This window comes from Heptranchias perlo, chromosome 5 (assembly GCF_035084215.1).
Source record: "Heptranchias perlo isolate sHepPer1 chromosome 5, sHepPer1.hap1, whole genome shotgun sequence".
NCBI classification, from domain to species: Eukaryota; Metazoa; Chordata; class Chondrichthyes; order Hexanchiformes; family Hexanchidae; genus Heptranchias; species Heptranchias perlo.
The window spans coordinates 97,636,836-97,658,903 of NC_090329.1; the positions used below are offsets into that span (position 1 = coordinate 97,636,836).

A 22,068-nucleotide genomic window follows, 5' to 3' on the forward strand; every position below is an offset into this window, starting at 1 on the left:
TGAATCAGAAAAGTTCTCTTTCTATTTAGGTGTGGGGAAAAGATAGAGAAGGAAGGGGGTGAATAAACTCTTTTTAAAAAAAACTTTCAAATTCAACTAGGAATCAGGATGGTTAGTGCTGGAAAAAGTTGGTGAGCTTGCTAAGTCTCCTCAGATCTTTCACATGGATCACAGGGGTGGGGAGGAATGGACAATGAAATTATTAAAATCACATGCAACTGTGTTAAATCTGTTACCAAACTATTGGTTTGAATATCACCCAAGTGCTGTATTTATAATACAGTGCTACCACTGGTTGCTTTGACTTCAACGGGTGCACAGGAGATACTGTAACGCAGATGAAGTGGGCTTTATGGTGGTGCGAGTACCAACTCAAGCAGTGACATGTTTTTACTGCTCCGCTGATACCAAGAGCTGGTGTAGCAACCTAGGCTATATGCATAGACGAACATTGCAGTGCAGCACGGGGAACATTCAACTGAGTTTCCCTCTGTCCACTCTGGTAGTTCCGATGACGTTAAAGATTCTACATTTGAAAAAATGCGGCGTTCTGATGTCCTAGCCAACATTTCACCCTCCATCAACACTGCCAAAAGTAGATTGGTGTTTATGGGATCTTTCGGTGTGCAAACTAACTGCTGTATTTACCTACACCACACCCACTGTGCTTAAAGATAATTTTTCTACATGACTTGTAAATGTCCCAAAGCATTTCAAGTAATATGTTGGTCGTATGAAAGTTTTTTTTTCTTTTCAGGCATGTGGTTTTCACTTTGTTGGTCTGTCTAGAACTTTCCTAGCCATTGGAAAAAAACAGAAAATGAAAGTTTCACTTTTAAATCTGGGGCACAGATTTTGGAGCACCAGGAGCTAACATGTACAGCACCACTTTTATTTAAAGTGGTTCTGCATAATGTAAAGTCAACATAATAAAGGTTGTCTTATGGTAAGATTCAAACCTGCTTGTTGACTGAAGCTAGTTTGTGTGCTGGAGATGGATATATGGGGAATATCACTGCAATTCAAGGTATTTATGGTGACTGTATCAACCTGGAGATCAAAGATAATGGCCGTGTCCTTTTCTACAATACCAACCGTCTCCTTAAACCCCTCTCCCCTGCCCCCTCTACTCTTATCTCCAATAAGTGTGAGGAGCTCATAGGCTTCTTTATCACAAAGACTGTTGGTTCAGTTGCTGCTTCCCCCTTCCCCTTGCCCATCAAGCCAAATGCACAGGCTCTAATTTCGCTCCCCTCATGCTTTATCTGAGCTCATCTCATCCATGAGATCTGCTTCGTCCTCCCTTGACCCCATTTCCATGAAACTGCTGACCACCGAATTGCTCTTCCCGGTTGCCATGCAAGCTGAAATTGTAAATGGTTCTCTCTCCTGAGGTACCGTCTCCTCCCTTTCAAGACCTTATCACCCCACTCCTTATTAAAAAAAAAGAACGTCTTCAACCCCTCTGTGCTTGCAAACTGCTGACCAATCTTCAATCTTCCTTTCCTTTCCAAAGGCTTTGATCATGTCGTCACCTCCTAAATCTATGCCCATCTTTCCTGCAATTTCCAGTTTAAATCTTTCCGATCAGACTCTAACTAAAGTCACAAATGACATCAAGTTACATTGAAACTACAGCATTGAAACTACAGCACGGAAACAGACCATTTGGCCCAACTGGTCTATGTTGATGTTTATGCTCCACATGAGCCTCCTCCCTCCCTACTTCATCTAACCCTATCAGGATACCCTTCTATTCCTTTCTCCCTCCTGTGTATCCAGCTTCCCCTTAAATGCATCTATGTTATTTGCTTCAACTCCTTGTGGTAGCGCGCTTACCACTTCATACCACACTCTGGGTAAAGAAGTTTCTCTTGAATTCCGTATTGGATTTATTAGCAACTATTTTATATTTATGACCTCTAGTTTTGGAAGTCTCCCACGAATGGAGACATTTTCTCTACGTCTACCCTATCAAACCCTTTCATTATCTTAAAGACCTCTATCAGGTCACCCCTCAGCCTTCTCTTTTTGAGAGAAGGCCCCAGCCTGTTCAGCCTTTCCTGATCAGGATATCCTCTTGGTTCTGGCATCATCCTTGTGAATCTTTTTTGCACCCTCTCCAGTGCCTCTACATCATTTCTGTAATGTAATTTGGAGACCAAAACTGTGCTCCAAGGTTCTATACAAGTTTAACACGACTTTGCTTTTCAATTCTATCCCTCTAGAAATGAACCCTCGTGCTTGATTTGCCTTTTTATCACCTTATTAACTTGCGTCGCTACTTTTAATGATTTGTGTATCTGTACCCCTAGATCCCTTTGTTCCTCTACCCCATTTGGAATCTTACTATCCAAGCAGTATGTGGTCTCCTTATTCTTCCTACCAAAATGCACCACCTCACACTTACCTATATTGAAATTCATTTGCCAATTACATGCCCATTCTGCAAGTTTATTATTGTCCTCTTACATTTTGACGCACTCTTGCTTTGTATTAACTACACCCCCCCCCCCCCAATTTGGTGTCATCCACAAATTTTGAAATTGTACTTCTCTGTGACTGTGTCCGTGACACATTATCCCTCCTTGATCTCCCTACAGCCTTTGACATGGATGATCACACTATCCTGCTCCAGCACTTCTTGCCTATTGTCCAGCTCAGTGGGACTGCCGTCGCTTGGTTACACTGTTAGCTGCCCAATTGTAGCCAGATCATTTCCAGCAATGGCTCTCTCTCTGCAGAGTTGCCTCCAGATATGTCCTTGACCCCCCTCCTCTTCCTCATCTGTTGCCCCTTGGTGACATCATCTGCAGAAGAAACAGAGAGTAGAAATAAATGTCTTTTTCGGGGTGGCAGGCGGTGACTAGTGGGGTACTGCAGGGATCAGTGCTTGGGCCCCAGCTATTCACAATATATATCAATTATTTGGATGAGGGAACCAAATGTAATATTTCCAAGTTTGCTGATGACACAAAACTAGGTGGGATTGTGAATTGTGAGGAAGATGCAAAGAGGCTTCAAGACGATTTAGATAAGTAAGTGAGTGGGCAAATCCATGACCGATGCAGTATAACATGGATAAATGTGAAGTTATCCACTTCAGAAGGAAAAACAGAAAGGCAGGGTATTATTTAAATGGTGATAGATTGGGAAATGTTGATGTACAAAGGAGCCTGCCTGGGTGTCCTTGTACACCAGTCACTGAAAGCAAACATGCAGGTGCAGCAAGCAGTTAGGAAGGCAAATGGTATGTTGGTCTTCATTGCAAGAGGATTTGAGTACAGCAGCAAGGAGTCTTATTGCAGTTATACAGGGCGTTGGTGAGACCATACCTGGAGTATTGTGTTTAGTTTTGGTCTCCTTACCTAAGAAAGGATATACTTGCCATAGAGAGAGAGTGCAGCGAAGGTTCACCAGACTGATTCCTGGGATGGCAGGACTGTCGTATGAGGAGAGATTGGGTTGACTAGGCCTGTATTCATTAGAGTTTAGAAGAATGAGAGAGGATCTCATTGAAACATATAAAATTCTGACAGGGCTAGACAGACTGGATGCAGGGAGGATGTTTCCCCTGGCTTTGGGGGGGGGGGTCTAGAACGAGGGGTCACAGTCTCAGGATATGGGGTAGGACGTTTAGGACTGAGATGAGGAGAAATTTCTTCACTCAGAGGGTGGTGAACCTGTGGAATTCTCTACCACAGAAGGCTGTGGAGGCCAAGTCACTGAATATATTTAAGAAGGAGCTAGATAGATTTCTAGGCACAAAAGGCATCAAGGGGTATGGGGAGAGAGCGGGAATATGGTATTGAGATAGAGGATTAGCCATGATCATATTGAATGGTGGAGCAGGCTCGAAGGTCCGAATGGCCTTCTCCTGTTCCTATTTTCTATGTTTCTATGTAGATATGGGACAGCTTTCACATGCATACTGATGACCAGCTCTGCTTCTCTACCACCTCGCTCGACCCCTCCACTGTCTCTGCATTGTCAGATTGCTTGTCTGACGTTGTTGGATGAGCTGCTATTTCCTCCAGTTAACCATTGTGAAGACCAAAGCCATTATGTCTTCTCTCCCCCCCCACCCCCCCATCACAAATGACAATCTCTTGCCACCAATTCTAGTGTGGCCACTGCATCAAGCCGAACCAGAGCGTTTGCGACCTTGCCATCCTGTTCGACCCCGAGCTGAACTTCTGACCCCATATCTTCATCACAAAGACCGCCTCCTTTCAACCCTGTAACATTGCCTGCTTTCGCCCTTGACTCAGCCTATCTGCTTCTGAAACTCATCTATGCCTTTGTCACCTCCAGACTTGACTATTCGAATGTTCTCTTGGCTGGTCTCCCGTCTCTCTCATTCCATAAACCAGCTCATTCAAAACTCTGCTGCCATTATCCTATCCTGCACCGTGTCCCGCTCACCCTTCACCCCTTCCTCAAACTGATGACTCAAATTTAAAATTCTCAGTGTTTAAATCTCTTAATGGCTGCACCCTGCCCCATCTCTGTAACCTCCTTCAGCTCTACAACCCCTCCCCCGAACTCTCCTCTGACTCTGACGCATCCGCCTTTTTACCCCAACATTGATGGCCATGCCTTCAGCCACCTAGGCCTACAATCTAGATTTACCTCCCTAAACCTCTGCCTCTCCACCACATTGGCTGGCAGTACCGAATTTATTGCCCATATCTAACCACCTTGAGAAGGCGGTGATGGGCTGCCTTGAACCACTGCAGCCCTTGCTGGCGTTCCCACAATGTGATAGTTAGGGAATTCCGACATGTTGAATCAGCAATGATGAAGGATCACTGACGTGTCCAAGTCAGGCTGGTGTGTGATTTGGAGGTGATGGTGCTCCAATGACATTGCTGCTCTTGTCTTTCTTGGTGTCAGATGGTCATAGGGGAGGTAGGTGTTGTTGAAGTAACCTTGATGAATTGCTGCAGTGTATCCTGTAGGTAGTACATACTGCAGCCACACTACGTCAGTGATGGAGCAGGTCGATACTGAGAATGGTGAGGGGTGCCAATCAGGCAGACTGGTCTGTTCTGGATGGCAATGAGCTTCGAGTGTTGGTGTGGCTCCATCCACCCAGGTGAGTGGTGAGTATTTTATCGCAATCCTGACCAGCCTCATTAAGATGGGTGGAGAGCCTTTGAGGGGTCAAGAGGTGAGCCACCCGTCACAGAATACCCAGCCTCTGACCTGCTTTAGTAGCTATGGCATTTATGTGGCTGGTCCAGTTTAGTTTCTGGTCAGTGTTGATCCTCTAGGATGCCAGGGGTGTTGGCGGACTCACTGATGGTAATGCCATTGATTGTCAAGGGGTGATGGTTGAGCTTTCTCTTGTTTGCGATGATCTTTACCTGGCACTTGTAGCATAAATGTATCTGCCACTTGTCAGCCCAAGCCTAGATGTTATCCAGGTCCTGCTGTTGGCTGGCATGGCTGCTTCATCATCTGAGTAAATTGGGTGCACGGAAGTTACAGTTCTGATGACAGATCAGGATACCAATGAAAATCAGGTGTCCACTGCACTCGGAACAAAGAATGCGTGAGTTGAAGGAGGTTTTACACTATTGCAATAGTGTTGATTCCCGCCACATGGGTCTTGCACATTTGATTGGATTCCCAAGTGTAAAGTACTTAACATGTCAGCAGAAGTCTACTTTTTCATGGGTCTGCTGATTTGGAATCAGAACTAACCATGTATCAGATTGACCTCCACTCTTGCCTTATATTAGCATTGCTCACCCAGAACTGCACTGACCCATAATGTAGGAAGTCTGCCGAGAATCCTGATGCAGCAGTCAATAACAATTCAGCAATATAAAAGTGCCTTGAAATTTATAGTGTCTTTATCTTGTCAGGGAATGGATGCGTTCAGAAAACTCAAAACTAATACTGTACATTTATTACGGAGCTGAGTGCCAAAGTCAGGCTCAATTGGTTCCATCCCCATAGAAAGGAACACCTGAAATATAATAAAAACAGAAAATGCTGGAAGCACTCAGCAGAGGCCAGGCAGCATCTGTGGAGAGAGAGAAGCATAGGGTTAACGTTTTAGGCAAATGACCTTTCGTTATTCCAGATCTGCAATATTTTGCTTTTTAGCTGAAATATAATGTCTGTTGGAGTTGAGTTAAGTGCACTACTTCAGTGTTTGTCTGATGCTGCTATACTTGAACCTATGTGTAGGATAGCCAATTCATCACGACTCGTGTCCATATGGTTGGTAGTTTTGCGTTGGAAGACTTGAGACGCTTTTCCCACAGCCATTGCTCACAGGGAGAACATAAATGCTGGTCGGTACTTGTGGAGGACCGTGGCCTCTTGGAGGTTTGGAATAAATGGAAAACAGTTCAGGGGCCTATGCGTCCGTGGCAGAGATGGGCATTCAGGAGGACTGATTGTGAGTACTGTAAATATCAATTTGTAATTAAAAAGACAACCTTTTTTTTTCAAAACAGATATTTTCCACAAATGTGTTCAGAAATATTTCCCTTTTGTTCTTGTAATATGTGGACTTTCATACTACATGGGAGACATATTACAAGAACATAAACATAGTAGAATCCCCTGCAAAGGATGTTGATTATTTAAATCTCTTTTGCACATTTCTGTGCAAGGAGCAAAATTGAATTTGCAGGTCAGCCTTGAAGTCTTGAGTTCCAGCAAAACTATGGTCTGTTACAGAAGTTCTTTTGTGTGTGAAGGACCCATGTATCGTGTATGCTGAAAACAGGGTGAGCTAAATGGGCTATTTTTGTCTGATCATCCTTTGTGTGTAAATGAAGAGGAGAGAACTGGGAAAGACATAATATTTTCTTTGAATTTCTATGTAGATATGGAAAGAAAAAATAATGGAATATAATAAATACAAGTTAGGCTGTAGTATTTTCTGCAGGCTGTCTTACATTGTATATAAGATAATTAAAGACAGTTTTTGGCCATTTGAAAACCATTTTTGAGCCTTTTCCAGGTTTTATTTTCAGTGTAAAAAATCAATGGGGAATAATTTACCCAAAAAATGGTAAATTTTGAATTTGTAAAGGAATACTTTTATTTGGGTATCGCTAAAACTCAAAACTTGTAAGGGTCTTTTTTTTAAAAAGAGGTACAGTCGAGCTAAATGACAATTACTTACAGTTCACAGACACCATTTTTGTAGGGCTTACCATCAATGTCTTACTTGACCCCTAAGTATTTAAAAAAAAACTGAAGAACCAATGTTATTGTGGCTTCAGCCATTTAACTGCTACTACAATGGTGCTACATGATATATACTATGATATGATAGATATATCCAACCACATTTCTGCATGGTATTTACACTGGTAATCCCGTGTAAATGTGCATTGTGTTATACCTATTTTGAAGCCTACCTGTCTCAATGCTCTGCTTCGTGCAGTAACACTTGAAATGAAGTGGGCATTCTGTTTTGCATTGGGTCTTTTTAGTGAGCGCATTCTTGCATACCCAACAGACCTAGAGGAAAGTGCAGACCCTACACTTGAAGAATTTATTCTTCCATGGTTTTTCCACTGCTTAATCCTTTTCAATTTGTGGTTGACTGTGAAAGAAGCCAAGGTGAGCACAGTAAGAATGCAAACAATAGGCCAGATAACACTGCTGATCCTTACTAGCGAATGAGCTACCCAAATTAATTCCAACAATTCTCTGACCATGTACCAAAGAAACACATGTACCGCTGACAACACCCAGCTTTACCTCTCCACCACCTCTCTCGACCCCTCCACTGTCTCTCATTTGTCATACTGCTTGTCCGACATCCAGTACCAGATGAGCAAAAATTTCATCCAATTATATATTGGGAAGACCGAAGCCATTGTCTTTGGTCCCCGCCACAAACTCCATTCCCTAGCGACCAACACTGGTGGGAGTTGTCCGTAGGTCTCCAGACAGTAGTGGTAATGTCGGGGACGGCATCAAACAGGAAATTAGAGATGCATGGAACAAGGGTACTACAGTAAACATGGGTGACTTTAATCTGCATATAGACTGGCCAAACCAAATTAGCAATAATACTGTGGAGGATGAATTCCTGGAGTATTTACGAGATGGTTTTTTAGACCAGTACGTTGAGGACCAACTGGGGAACAGGCTATCCCAGATTGGATATTGTGCAATGAGAAGGGGTTAATTAATAATCTTCTTGTGCGGGATCCTTTAGGGAAGAGTGACAATAACATGATAGAATTCTTCATTAAGATGGAAAGTGAAGTAGTCCAATCCGAAACTAGGGTCCTAAATCTAAACAAAGGAAACTACGAAGGTATGAGGAGTGAGTTGGCTATGATAGATTGGGAAGCTTCATTAAAAGGCATGAAGGCGGATAGGCGATGGCTAACATTTAAGGAACAAATGCATGAATTGCAACAGTTATACATTTCTTTCTGGCGAAAAAGCGGCCCAACCATGGCTAACAAAAGAAATTAAGGATAGTATTAGATCCAAAGAGGAGTCATATAAAGTTGCCAGAAAAAGTAGCAAGCCTGAGGATTGGGAGCAGTTTAGAATTCAGCAAAAAAGGACCAAGAGATTGATTTAGAGGGGCAAAATAGAGTATGAGAGTAAACTTGCAAGGAATATAAAAGCGGACTGTAAAAGCTTCTACAAGTATGTAAAAAGAAAAAGATCAGTGAAGGCAAATGTAGGTCCCTTACAGTTAGGAACGGGAGAATTTATAATGGTGAACAAGGAAATGGCAGAGCAATTAAACAAATACTTTGGTTCTGTCTTCACGGCAGAGGACACAAATAACTTCCCAGAAATGCTAGGGAACCAAGAGTCTAGTGAGAAGGAGTAATTAAAGGAAATTAGTATTAGTAAAAAAATAGCGCTGGAGAAATTAATGGGACTGAAAGCCGATAAATCCCCAGGGCCTGATAATCTGTACCCAGAGTGCTAAAAGAGGTAGCCATGGACATAGTGGATGCATTGGTTGTCATCTTCCAAAATTTCATAGATTATGGAACAGTTCCTGCAGATTGGAAGGTGGCAAATGTAACCCACACTATTTAAAAAAGGAGGGAGAGAAAACAAGGAACTACAGACCGGTTAGCCTAACATCAGTAGTAGGGAAAATGCTAGTGTCTATTATAAAGGATGTGATAACAGGACACTTAGAAAATATCAACAGGATTAGACAAAGTTAACATGGATTATGAAAGGGAAATCGTGTTTGACAATCCTACTGGAGTTTTTTGAGGATGTAACTGGTAGAATAGATAAGGGAGAACCAGTGGATGTGGTGTATTTGGATTTTCAGAAGGCCTTTGATAAAGTCTCACATAAGAGGTTAGTGTGCAAAATTAAAGCACATGGGCTTAGTGGTAATACACTGGCATGGATTGAAAATTGGTTAACAAACAGGAAACAGAGAGTAGGAGTAAATGGGTCTTTTTCGGGGTGGCAGGCGGTGACTAGTGGGGTACCGCAGGGATCAGTGCTTGGGCCCCAGCTATTCACAATATATATCAATGATTTGGATGAGGGAACCAAATGTAATATTTCCAAGTTTGCTGATGATTCAAAACTAGGTGGGATTATGAGTTGTGAGGAGGATGCAAAGAGGCTGCAAGGCGATTTAGACAAGTTGAGTGAGTGGGCAAATACATGGCAGATGCAATTTTATGTGGATAAATGTGAAGTTATCCTCTTCGGAAGGAAAAACAGAAAGGCAGAATATTATTTAAATGGTGATAGATTGGGAAATGTTAATGTACAAAGGGACCTGGGTATCCTTGTACACCAGTCACTGAAAGCAAACATGCAGGTGCAGCAAGCAGTTAGGAAGGCAAACGGTATGTTGGCCTTCATTGCAAGAGGATTTGAGAACAAGAGCAAGGATGTCTTATTGCAGTGATATAGGGCCTTGGTGAGACCATACCTGGAGTATTGTGTGCAGTTTTGGTCTCCTTACCTAAGAAAGGATAAACTTGCCATAGAGGGAGTGCAGCGACAGTTCACCAGACAGATCCCTGGGATGGCAGGACTGTCGTATGAGGAGAGATTGGGTTGTCTAAGCCTGTATTTACTAGAGTTTAGAAGAATGAGAGGGAATTTCATTGAAATGTATAAAATTCTGACAGGGCTAGACAGACTGGATGCAGGGAGGGTGTTTCCCCTGGCTGGGGGCTCTAGAACGAGGGGTCACAATCTCAGGATATGGGGTAGGACGTTTAGGACTGAGATGAGAAGAAATTTCTTCACTCAGAGGGTGGTGAACCTGTGGAATTCTCTACCACAGAAGGCTGTGGAGGCCAAGTCACTGAATATATTTAAGAAGGAGCTGGATAGATTTCTAGACACAAGGCATCAAGGGTTATGGGGAGAGAACGGGAATATGGAATTGAGATAGAGGACCAGCCATGATCGTATTGAATGGCGGAGCAGGCTTGAAGGGCCGAATGGCCTACTCCTGCTCCTGTTTTCTATGTCTCTGTCTATGACACCATCCCTCTCCCTTATCTGGGGCTGAACCAGATCATTCACATCCTTGGCGTCCCATTTGACCCTGAGATGAGCTTCTGACCACATGTCCACTCCGTCACCAAGACCACTTACTTCCACCTCTGTAACATTGCCCGTCTCCCCCATGCCTCAGTTCACCTGCTGCTGAAACCCTCATCCATGCCTTTGTTACCTCTAGACTCGACTGTTCCAATATTCTCCTGGCCAGCCTCCCACATTCCACCCTCCATTACCTTGAGCTCATCTAAAACTTTGCTACCCATATCCTAACTTGCACCAAGTTCTGTTCACCCATCACCCCTCTGCTTGCTGACCTAATTGACTCCTGTTCCGGGAACGCCTCGATTTTAAAATTCTCGTCCTTGTTTTCAAATCCTTCCCTATCTCTTAACTTTCTCCAGCCCCACAACCCTCCAAGATGTCTGCTCTTCCAATTCTTGCCTCTTGCGCATCCCCAATTTTAATTGCTCCAATGCTGGCAGCCATGCCTTCAGCTGCTTAGGCCTTAAACACTGGAATTCCCTTACTAAATCTTTGCCTCTCTACTTCTTCCTCCTTTAAGATGCTCCATAAAACCTACCTCTTTGACCGAGCTTTTGGTCACCTGTCCTAATAGCTCCTTATGTGGCTCGGTGTCAAATTTTGTTTGATAATGCTACTGTGAAGCACCTTGGGACGGTTTACTATGTCAAAGGTGCAATATAAATGCAAGTTGTTATACCGAATACTGCCGTTGAGAGGAACAGCGAAGTGCAAGTGATTCAACTGGAAAGTCTGCTCATCAGTTTACAGTTATGTTGGTCTACTGGAATACAGATCTATCATCCCATTTTCTGAGAAACATTGCAAAGAAATCCTTTGCTGCTTTACAAACCAAATAATAGGGTTTCTTCTGCTGTAGTTAGCAATCAGTAATGACCAAATTGTACTGGTGACGTTGGTTGTGCTGAAGCATCTTATTAGTACTGTTCCCTTGCATGGAAAATTATAAATCATTAGGGTATGGTAATGTGGTTATGTTACTGGACCAGTAATCTAGAGCATGTAAATCCAAATCCCACCATGGTAGTTGGAGAATTTGAATTCAGTTTTTAAAAAAAATTCTGGAAATATTTTTTTTAAAAAGGCAGGTATCAGCAAAAAGTGACCATGAAGTTGTTGGATTGTTGTAAAAATCCAACTGATTCACTAATATCCTTTAGGGAAGGAAACCTGGCGTTCTTACCCGGCCTGGCCTACATGTGTCTTCCGTTCCACATCATTGTGGTTGACTCTTAACTGCCCACTGAAGTAGCCTAGCAAGCCACTCAGAAAACACAGGAACTAATGGCAAATATGGCTACAGACTAAGATTGAAGACTACTGTGAAGAATTGATGACTGTGATTGTCGATCATTCATTTTGTAATGTTTCTGGCCGTTCCTGCTAAGTTTTATGATTGCAATGCAGTAAACAGTCTGCAATTCCTTTTTGTACCTTTTTAAACCAAGAAACAAAGAGTTGGGATGGCTGAATTTGGACCTAATTATGTCGAGCATTCAAACTTTCCTAAACCTCTTGGATTGCTGACACAGTTGTTGACTGTGTCTTACTCACTGCATCAGGGAAAAGGCAGAAGTGTTCCTGCTCTGACCTTGTTGAGAATCCTGGGTATTAACAAATATCAAACAGCAGTGGAAGTATGGGAAAAAGGATTTCCAATTTTAGTTGATAATCTCTGGGAGAATTCAGAGAAACCTATACTGCAAAACAGTGGGAAGACAAACCATTCGGGTTTTGTCTGGAGGCAGTAGCAGATGAGGCATGGATTGTCCAGCTCACTGAAGAAATGACTAGCCATGTTACCACTGTTGTCCACAAAAGAAGGAATTTATGTTTAAGTGTAGGTATAATGCTAGAAATGACCCAAAAGAGAAAAGTGGTAAAGAAAAATCTTCGAGATGCTACAGAATGAAGCTTTAGAGAGAGGAGGTGTAGCTACTGGAATCGGTTACTGTGCTGTAAATCACTTGCATGCTACCTTGACTAAACGGATGAACATATGAACAATGACTGATAGGAAAAGACCTACTGGTCCGCCTAGCCTATCCCATACAATAGTGATGTCTTGTGCAACATATACACCCCAAACACACCTGGATGCAGTGCAATCTCCCCGGAGAGAAAAAACACCAGATTTAAAAACCCAATGCAATTAGGGAAAAAAATCTGGAAAATTCCTCTCCGTCCCCTTAGGCAATTGAAATTAATCCAGGAGACTAATCTGGCCCTGATTAATGTTATACAGTACCTGCCTCTTATATGAGGTGATCTCTGCCCAAGCCAAAACAGGCCCAGCTCTCACTTGAAAGAATTCAGGAATCATTGGACGAGCCAGTCGTCTCGTTGAGTATTTTGCAAAATTAAATATTTTTAAGACTGCAAGTTTCTTCCACATTAAGGACAAGCCTGATGTTGAAATAATAAATGTGAAAAGTGCATTTATTTTATGCCATAGACATATAACGTCACATTCTTCGAAGGACCTCATTCTGCATTGGACAGTGTGTTGAACCATTTCAATGTAATGTTTTTGAAAATGTAGGTTCATGTCAAGGACTTGATAAGGAAGAAAAGGTTGATAAACGCTGCAATCCTGTTTGCCAAAGCTATCCACTCCAATGAAGAATAGCCCACCTACATTTTCAATAGAAAGGCTAAATTGGCATATGCAGGAACTCACCATGCCAGCGACAGTGACTACTTTTGTTCAAGAGGTTACCATTGATGCCTATGCATCCCTCATAAAATTAGAGCCTCTGTTAAATGATGACAGTGAATTCATTATAACATGCCTAAATTGTTTTTCAGCTTACCACATTTGGAGGCCGGCAGTGGCAATGAAAGCACAAAGCTGGAGATGGGAAAGAGATATTTTAGTGAGGATCTTCTGAAACAATTTTTACTTTTGCATTTGTCACCTGATGGTTTTGGTTTATATTTAAGAACTTGGAGATTTGGACACTAGACTGCGAATGAGAAACAGCAGTGGAGACTCTACAACTCCTGGTGTTTTACCTGGAAAAAATTGACATTAACAATAAGGTTCCATCCCATAACTTGGTAGCTACTTTGGATATGTGGTGCTTCGATACACAGATCCAGTGATGGTGGTGGTCATTGAAAGCTCGTACATACCACTTTATACTTTATATTCAGTTATGCTTTGAAGAATTGCTTGTAGGTCATAAAAATTATGGTAATGTCATGCATGAAAACCATCAAAGCTGGGTTAAATGACCTCAACAGCCAAGCCCTCTTTTGAATGTACACTGATGTTGGGGAAAATTCTGTCAAAATGAATGGCTCGTGAGAACATTCTATTTTTCATGATTTTTAAGGACTTGCTGATGAGCAATACAGCAGTTCCTGTGTGGCTTCTTTTGTCAGTAATGTCCTAATTATAAAACTTGGAGCTAGCCTTGGAGATATCCCTGGAATAATCAAAATACTGTACAATCCATTGCAGTCAATTACTAAGTGGCAGGTGACACATCCAGCTCTACAGAATGTGCCTATGGTTTTGTTGTGTCTCCTCAAATACTCTATTCAATTTGACAAGTACATTAGGGACATATGGAAATTATTACTGAGATAATACACTAGCCACAGCCTCAATTAAATACTTACTGGATAATGTGAAGTTACTGTGACAGCAAAGAATCTCTTCTCAAGGACATGACAAATTCAGCACCGCAGCAGCCTTTAGCTGTTGTTTCTGCTCTTCATGAGATGGTATGTAACCCTGACTCAAACTATGATAAACATTGTATGCCCCCAGTTATTCAGTTCATCTCTGCTCCACTGCCCGAGTCTGGTTCCAGAGTGATTTTCTTAAAATTGCAAAGGATAGAAAAACCTTCTCGCACAGACAGACGCGTCCAGCACACCACAAAGATGTGGTTTGCTACTGGCAAGCCCAATGACGGCGTGTGCTGTCCCTTATCCGAGCAACATTGAGCAACTCACTCATGTCCTTGTCGGCTTACATGACAGTCAGAGAATCACTGTAGCTGTTCACTGTTCTTTGGCGACCTTTGGCGACTGTTGTGGGAAGCTTGCTTCAATGTTTCTCCTATTGTTCCTTAGTCTATAAAAAAAGGTTTGGGAATTGCTGCAATTGGAGTTTCTCAATCTAGAAAACTATTGCACGCAGTTGTTTGCAATGAGTTCTGTGATAGCTGAGAACTTTAAATTCAACAATCGAATAGCAGTTGAGGCAACATCAAGCATATCCAAGATCATGGATTACCTGTAACAGAATTACACAGCTTCTATTCTTATCAGTTTAGTACTTACAACTGAGACTTTCTTTGAAATGAACATGACATGGTGGAAGCTTATCAGATTTGGTAATAGGCAACTGAACCCTGTATTAATGGAGTATATGTCATTTCTGAATATTTTGACAATTTTTCCACACAAAGGATGTAGATATGAGTTTTTAAGATGTGCTCCTAAGCTAAAGCTATCTTTTAAAGGGTTTAGTTTCTCAGGGCAGCTCTATGCTGGGATGCAAATCAGAAGCCAGACAAAGCATATATCCTCAGACAATGGGGGCTTGTAAAAATTTTTTTCAGCGTACATTCATACTGTAGAGATTCGAATGCCTCAGTCTCTTGAGCTCTGCATGGAGCTCTACCCAGACAGGTTTGGTTGGCAGCTCTACTGGCCAGCCCACAGGTCCAAAAGGGTCAGGGGAAAAATGACCCAACTTCCTCTCTAGGGGAACTCTTGAAACAGTAAAGCTGCAAGGGCAATCAACCGTTTATTAAAGGTAAATCTGTCAGAGGTTTTGCTGAGGCGAATAGCTTAGAAATATGTCAGGATTAGCTGGAAAGCTTATATTATGTAAGATGCCCCACGGAAATTGGGGGATGGGGGGAGAGGATAACATTGTGTTCTTTTTTTACATTCTATCATGAGTATAACTTGTGCTGATTGAATTAAGTGACTCTCATCATTCCGATTGCTCTATACGTTTCACCTTGCTGTGGAACAAGGCACCTTATGATTCAAGAGCGATTGATGCCACTGAAGGAGAGAACTTATGATAGAGCCGAATTCGTAACAACGTTTATGTATCCGTGATCAGTTTGCTGCTGCATCTCAATGACTAGCACGGAGGTGATAAAGGTCTGCAAATTGGTGCTGAATTTGATTAATCCTAACAGCATCAGAGAGTATACACAAGATGTTTTAAGAGATTTCATTGCATTATGAGAGATTGAGTGACATCTCCATGTGCATTAGCAAAGACTTGCCTGACACAATTACTTGATTTGTAAGAATCTCTGCTATCTTCTTCAGCAATGTACAACCTGAGATGAGAGAAAATGCAGTCGCGTTTGAGTTTTCTCGTGCAATGTAATGCCGGATTATTACACATTTCTTTCTGCACATCACATTTGTGAAGAGATTGTTTTGCTGTTGAGATCATATGCAAAGCATCGAATTCAAAGCAACCATGGTGATATGTTATCTCTACATATATTAGCGATCACCTGAACAAAACTATTTGTAAAGTGAGATTTGCTTATGTTAAATTTGGGAAAAAGTATGTCTGAAGTAGAGGAATTCTGCTATTGAAAATTGCCAAAAGGAAGAAAACTTAACTATGGAAACAGCCCAGACTGCTCTACAGGCAACACAAATGCCCCAAATGGGTTTTTAACCTCTTACACAACATTTCTCTGTGAACGTTGTCTCTGCTTTAATTATCAGCAGCAACAAACTGAAATATCAATTATTGGAAAATTATTTTTTGAATAAATACTTACAGAACTATCTATTTACTTTACAAATTGTATTTATAATGGAATGAGAAAGCTCAGAAGGAGGCCATTCAGCTTGTTGTGCCTGGCTGGCTCTTTGAACTTGCTGTCCAATTTAGCCCCACATCCCAGCTTTTTCCCCATAACCCTGCAAATTAGTTCTCCAAGTACATGTCCAATAGGCTTTTGAAAGTTCCTATAAATTCTACTTCCACCACCCTTACAGGTAGTGCGTTCCAGATCTTAACAACAGTTAGTGTGAGAAAATTTCTCCTAATTTCCCCTCTAGTTCTTTTGCCAATTATTTTAAATCTATGATCTCTGGTTACCGACCCACTTGCCAGAGGAATCAGTTTCTATCAAAACCCCACATAATTTTGAATACCTCTATTAAATCTCCCCTTCTCCTTCTCTGCTCTAAGGAGAACAATCCCAGCTTTTCCAATCTCTCCACATAACTGAAGTCTGTCATCCCTGATAAACCTCCTCTGTATCCTCTCCAAGGCCTTAACATCTTTCCTAAAATGTGGTACCAGAATTGTACACAGTACTCCAGCTGAGGCCTAACCAGTGATTTGTAAAGGTTTAGCGTGACTTCCTTGTTTTTGTGTTCAATGTCCCTATTTACAAAGCCAAGTATCCCATATGCTTTCTTAACTGCCTTATCAACTTGCCCTGCCACCGTCAAAGATTTGTGAATATATACCTCCAAGTCCCGCTGCTCTTGCACCCCGTCAAAATAGTTCTACTTAGATTATACTACCTCTCCATATTGTTCCTTCCAAAGTGCATCACTTCACACTTATTCGTATTACCTTGCATCTGCCACTGTCACTTTAATCCCATGTGCATCTATTTTCCGAATAAGTCTGTTATGTGGTACTTTATCAAATGCCTTTGGAAAGTCCATATATACAACACCTACTGCACAACCTTCATCAACCCTTTGTTACTTCATCAAAGAACTCAATCATGTTAGTCAGGTACGATTTGCCCTTAACAAATCCTTGCTGCCTGTCCCTTATTAACCCACGCTTCTCCAAGTGAGAATTAATTTTGTTCTTGACAGTGGTTTCTAGCACCACAGATGTTAGACTGACTGGCTTGTAGTTAGCAGGTTTATCCATGTCCCCTTTTTTGAACAGGGGTATGATATTTGCATCCTCCAGTCCTCTGGCATCACTCCCATATCCAAGGAGGATTGAAAAATTGTGGTCAGAGCTTCTGCTATCTCCACCCTTGCTTCCCTCAGCAATCTAGGATGTGTCCTATCTGGACCATGTGACTTGTTAACTTTGAGCAATGTCAACCTATTTAGCATCACCTTTCTATCTATTTTTATCTACTCCCCTCCTCTTCCTATTGCGACATTAACTTCATCCTCTTTTGTGAAGACAGATGCAAAGTACTAATTCAGTACCTCAGTCATGCCTTCTGCCTCCACAAGAAAATTACCTGTTTTGCCCCTAATTGGCCCCACCATTCGTTTAACTAGCCTTTTACTTTTTATGTTTATAAAAGATTTTTGGGTTCCTTTTATGTTACCTGCTAATCTTTTCTCATGCTCTCTCTTTGCCCTTCTTGAATCCTTTTTCAATTCCCCCCTGCACTCTCTGTATTCTATCTGGTTTTCTACTGTATTCTGTACCTAACATTTGTCATAAATCTTCTTTTTCTGTTTTATTTTAACCTCTTTCCTTTGTCAACCAGGGAGCTCTAGCTTTGGATGTCCTATCTTTCTTTCCTCCTTATGGGAATACGCTTGGTTTGTATGTGAACCATTATGCTGTTTCGATTGTCAGATTGCTTCTCTAAGATTATTTTGCCGTACTTACTGTCAGCAAATTTAAATCTGAGATAGATAGCTTTTTGGCAACCAAAGGTATTAAGGGATATGGGCCAAAAGCAGGTATATGGAGTTAGATCACAGATCAGCCATGATCTTATCAAATGGCGGAGCAGGCACGAGGGGCTGAATGGCCTACTCATGTTCCTATGTTCCTAAACTTTAATTACTTATCATGGGTGACATTATTGCCAGTTTGATTGGATAGACAAAAAGATGGAACAAGAACAGCAGCAGCAACCTCAGCAGCTAGCACAACCAACAGGTGGCCCTATTAGAAGACAGCAGGTGTGGGGTACTGCTTGTAGGAGACCTTACCCAGCAACAGGGCTTATGAGCAAAGAATCAATTTCTTGGATCTATCTGAGGAGCAGTGCATCAGGAGGTTGTGCTTCTCCAGGCAGGCTGTTGCAGATGCCTGCAGCCTTCTGCAACAAGAATTGCTGCCTGCTGGACCAGGTGGCCAAGCTTTGCCATTGGCTTTCAAAGTCACCATGGTCCTTATCTTCATTGCCATTGCTACAGGGAACATTTCCCGCATATCCAAGCTTGCAGTGCACAGCTGCATTAAGTAGGTCCCCAGCGCCCTCCTTGCCAGAACAAACCAGTACGTCACTTTCCCCACTTGACGTCCACAACCAGCAGGAGAGAGCTCAGGGATGAGATGCAGTGGTTACATTCCCTCGCATACAGGGCATAATAGACTGCACGTGCTGCCATCAGGGCATGAGAAGACAAGCCAGAAGCCTTCGTAAATAGGAAGAAATACCACTCAGTTAATGTGCAGCCTGACTCCAATCACAGAAACGGGATAATAAAAATTTGTGCAAGGTTCCCAAGCAGCCGTAACAACGCTTTTATCCTGTGAACTTAATGATCCTCCCAATATTCGACCTTTGCTTTGACCTAATCTGTTAGTTGTGGGATTGCTTAGCTGTCTATAGCATGCTGCTTCTGCTGTTTAGCATGCATATAGTCCTGTGTTGTCGCTTCACCAGGTTGGCAACTCACTTTCAGGTATGCCTGGTGCTGCTCCTGGCATTGGAAATGTGACAGGATGGCTGCTACAGACAAGTGATAACCCCCTATTTAAATGGCTCATGACAACCCTTCTGCAACCCTGAACAACACAGATCTAATCAAAGTCATGGGACCACCAGGATAGTAATTTTAAAAAATTCATTCTTGTGATATGGGCAAAGCTGGCAAGACCATCATTTATAGCCCATCCCTAGTTGCCCTTGAGAAGGTGCTGGTGGGCCGCCTTCTGCAGTCCGTGCAGTGAAAGTACTCCTACAGTTCTGTTAGGTGGGGAGTTCCGGGATTTTGACCAAGTGATGATTAAGGAATGGTGATATATGTCCAAGTCAGGATGGTGTGTGACTTGGAGGGGAATTTGGTGCTGTTTTCCCATGCACCTGCTGCCCTTGTCCTTCTAAACAATTTTACAACACCAAGTTGTCCTTCTAGGTGGTGGAGGTCACAGGTTTGGGAGGTGCTGCCGAAGAAGCCTTAGTGACCTAATCCATTTGTTGTGGGATTGCTTAGCTCTGTCTATAGCATGTTGCTTCTGCTATTTAGCATGCACGTTGTGTTATAGCGCCACCAGTAAACAATTTTTTTTTGCTGTAAAAATTTTTTCTCGAGCGTCATGCACACAACTGAGCGCAAGGGTGGGCAAATCGCTCAAAGACCTCTGGCAGTGTCATTCTACACAGACCACCAACTCCTTTATAGATATCTTTTAATTTTTGAAATACATGTGGTTCTTTGTAGACACTGCTTTCCTGTGGTGTTGCATCCTTTCCTGCGGAGAAGTGTCTGTTTCCTGCTTGACCCCCCTCCCTTCTATCAGCAGCCCAGTGGAGAGCGAGTACTTCAGTGTAAGGACTATAGACATAAACCCAACACCCAGCACTCATAGAATCCTAGAATAGTACAGCACAGAAGAAGGTCATTTGGCCCATCGTGCCCGTGCCTGCTCTTTGAAAGTGCTGTCCAATTAGTTCCACTCCCCTGCTCTTTCCTCATAGCCTCCCTTAATGCAGTTTGTTGAACCACCAAACTGCCACCTTTTATAGTACAAAACAACTTTTCAACAATATACTTTGTTCCCTCGCCACCAATACAATCCCCCTCCCTTCTGTGTCGTATTTGATTTCGAGTCGAGCATACGACCCCATATCCTCTTAGTATCATAGTAGTTACAGCACAGGAGGAAGCCATTCGGCCCATCGTGTCTGTGCTGGCTCCCTGAAAGAACTATCCAATTAGTTCCACTCCCTGCTCTTTCCCCATAACCCTGTAAATGTTTTCCCTTCAGGTATTTATCTCACTCCCTTTTGAAAGTTATTATTGAATCTGCTTCCACCACCCTCTCAGGCAGTGCATTCCAGATCATTACAATTCGCTGGATAAAAAGATTTCCTGGTGTTGCCTTTGGCTGCTTTGCTGATCACCTTAAATCTGTGTCCTCTGGTTACTGACCCTTCTGCCACTGGAAATAGTTTCTCCTTATTTACTCTCTCAAAACAGTTCATGACCTCTAACACCTCTATCCAATCTCCCCAGAACCTTCTCTGTTCTAAGGAGAACAACCCCAGATTCTCCAGTCTCTCCACATAACTGAAGCACCTCATCCCTGGTATCATTCTAGTAAATCTCTTCTGCACCCTCTTTAAGGCCTTGTCATCCTTCCTATAGTGTGGTGCCCAGAATGGAACACAACACTCCAGCTGCGGCCTAACCACACTCAATCACAAAGACCGCCTACTTCCATCTCCATAACATTGCATGTCTCCACCCCTGTCTCAGCCTATCTGCTACTGAAACACTTAGCTGTGCTTTTATCACCACGAGACTCGACTATCCCAATGGTCCCTTGGCTGACCTCCCATCCTCCACCCTCTATAAACTTGAGCACGTCCAAAGTTTTGCTGCCTGCATCCTAACCCACTCACTCATCGCTGCTGTGCTCATTGGCTCCTGGTTTCCAAATACCTCCAGTTTGAAAATCTCATTCTAGTTTTCAAATCCCTTCTTGGCCCCGCCCTCTTGTCCCCTATCTCTGTAACCTCCAGCCCTAAGGACCTGCGTTCCTCCAGCTCTGGCCTCTTGCCCATTCCTCACTCCCTTTGCCCCACTGTTGGCGACCGTGCCTTCAGCTGTCTAGGCCCTAAGCTCCTCCCTAAACCCCTCTGCCTCTTCACCCCTCTCTTGTCCTTTAAGACCCTCCTGAAAACCTACCTCTTTGTTTCCCTCCTAATATCTCCTTTGGCTCAGTGTGAATTTATGTCTGATTATGCTTCTGTGAAGTGCTTTGGGACGGTTTCCTAAGTACAAGGCGCAATATAAATGCAAGTTGTTTATAACATACTATTCGATCTCCCTTGTGTTGGGCATGGTAAGTCAGAGAATTTGGTCACTCTTGCCAGTTGTTGATGCCTTCAGGTTGCTGATTCTCTTTTCCTTCTGCCTCTTTCTCTTCTCTCCCCTTAACGCTTGGCTTCTCCTTCCTCTTTTTTTCCCTTTCCTTTTGGGTGGGAGGTAGTACCTTATGTGGCGGTGAAAAGAGCCAATAATGGCCACTGGGGAAAGGAGCTACCAATGGCAGCAGGTGGCATTTTGGGGAGGGAGGAGTAGGTCCTGAGCATTCACTCACCTCACCTGTAACCCTCTAATCACCCTCCCCCATTCCCACTTGCTTCCACCAAGAGAGGCTGCTAAAAGGTTAAAGGTTCCCCATCAACCTGCTTCCTTCCACCTCTCTGTCTCCGATCTTCCTCTCCCATCTGTTTCCCTCCGAGGCTGTATTTGCTTTCAGATTTTAACTTTAAAAAAAACCAGAATGAAGACGAGTGCCACTGTTCCCCCCCCCCCCCCCCCCTCGCAGGTGCCCCTCTCTTTTCT

General features: G+C 42.8%; 1 protein-coding gene across 3 annotated transcripts in view; it reads left to right on the forward strand.

Moving 5' to 3' along the window:
- The window catches only part of rngtt (RNA guanylyltransferase and 5'-phosphatase), a 326,235-nt gene that overhangs the window by 10,338 nt on the left and 293,829 nt on the right, over positions 1 to 22,068 (forward strand). The window contains exon 1 of one of the 3 annotated variants that reach the window (XM_067984897.1): positions 6,214 to 6,415. The exons of the other annotated variants lie outside the window; for them this stretch is intronic. The gene's annotated coding sequence lies outside the window, so the exon portion shown is untranslated. Of the gene's footprint in view, positions 1 to 6,213; positions 6,416 to 22,068 lie in introns of those variants that run through there. 3 annotated transcript variants of the gene reach the window in all.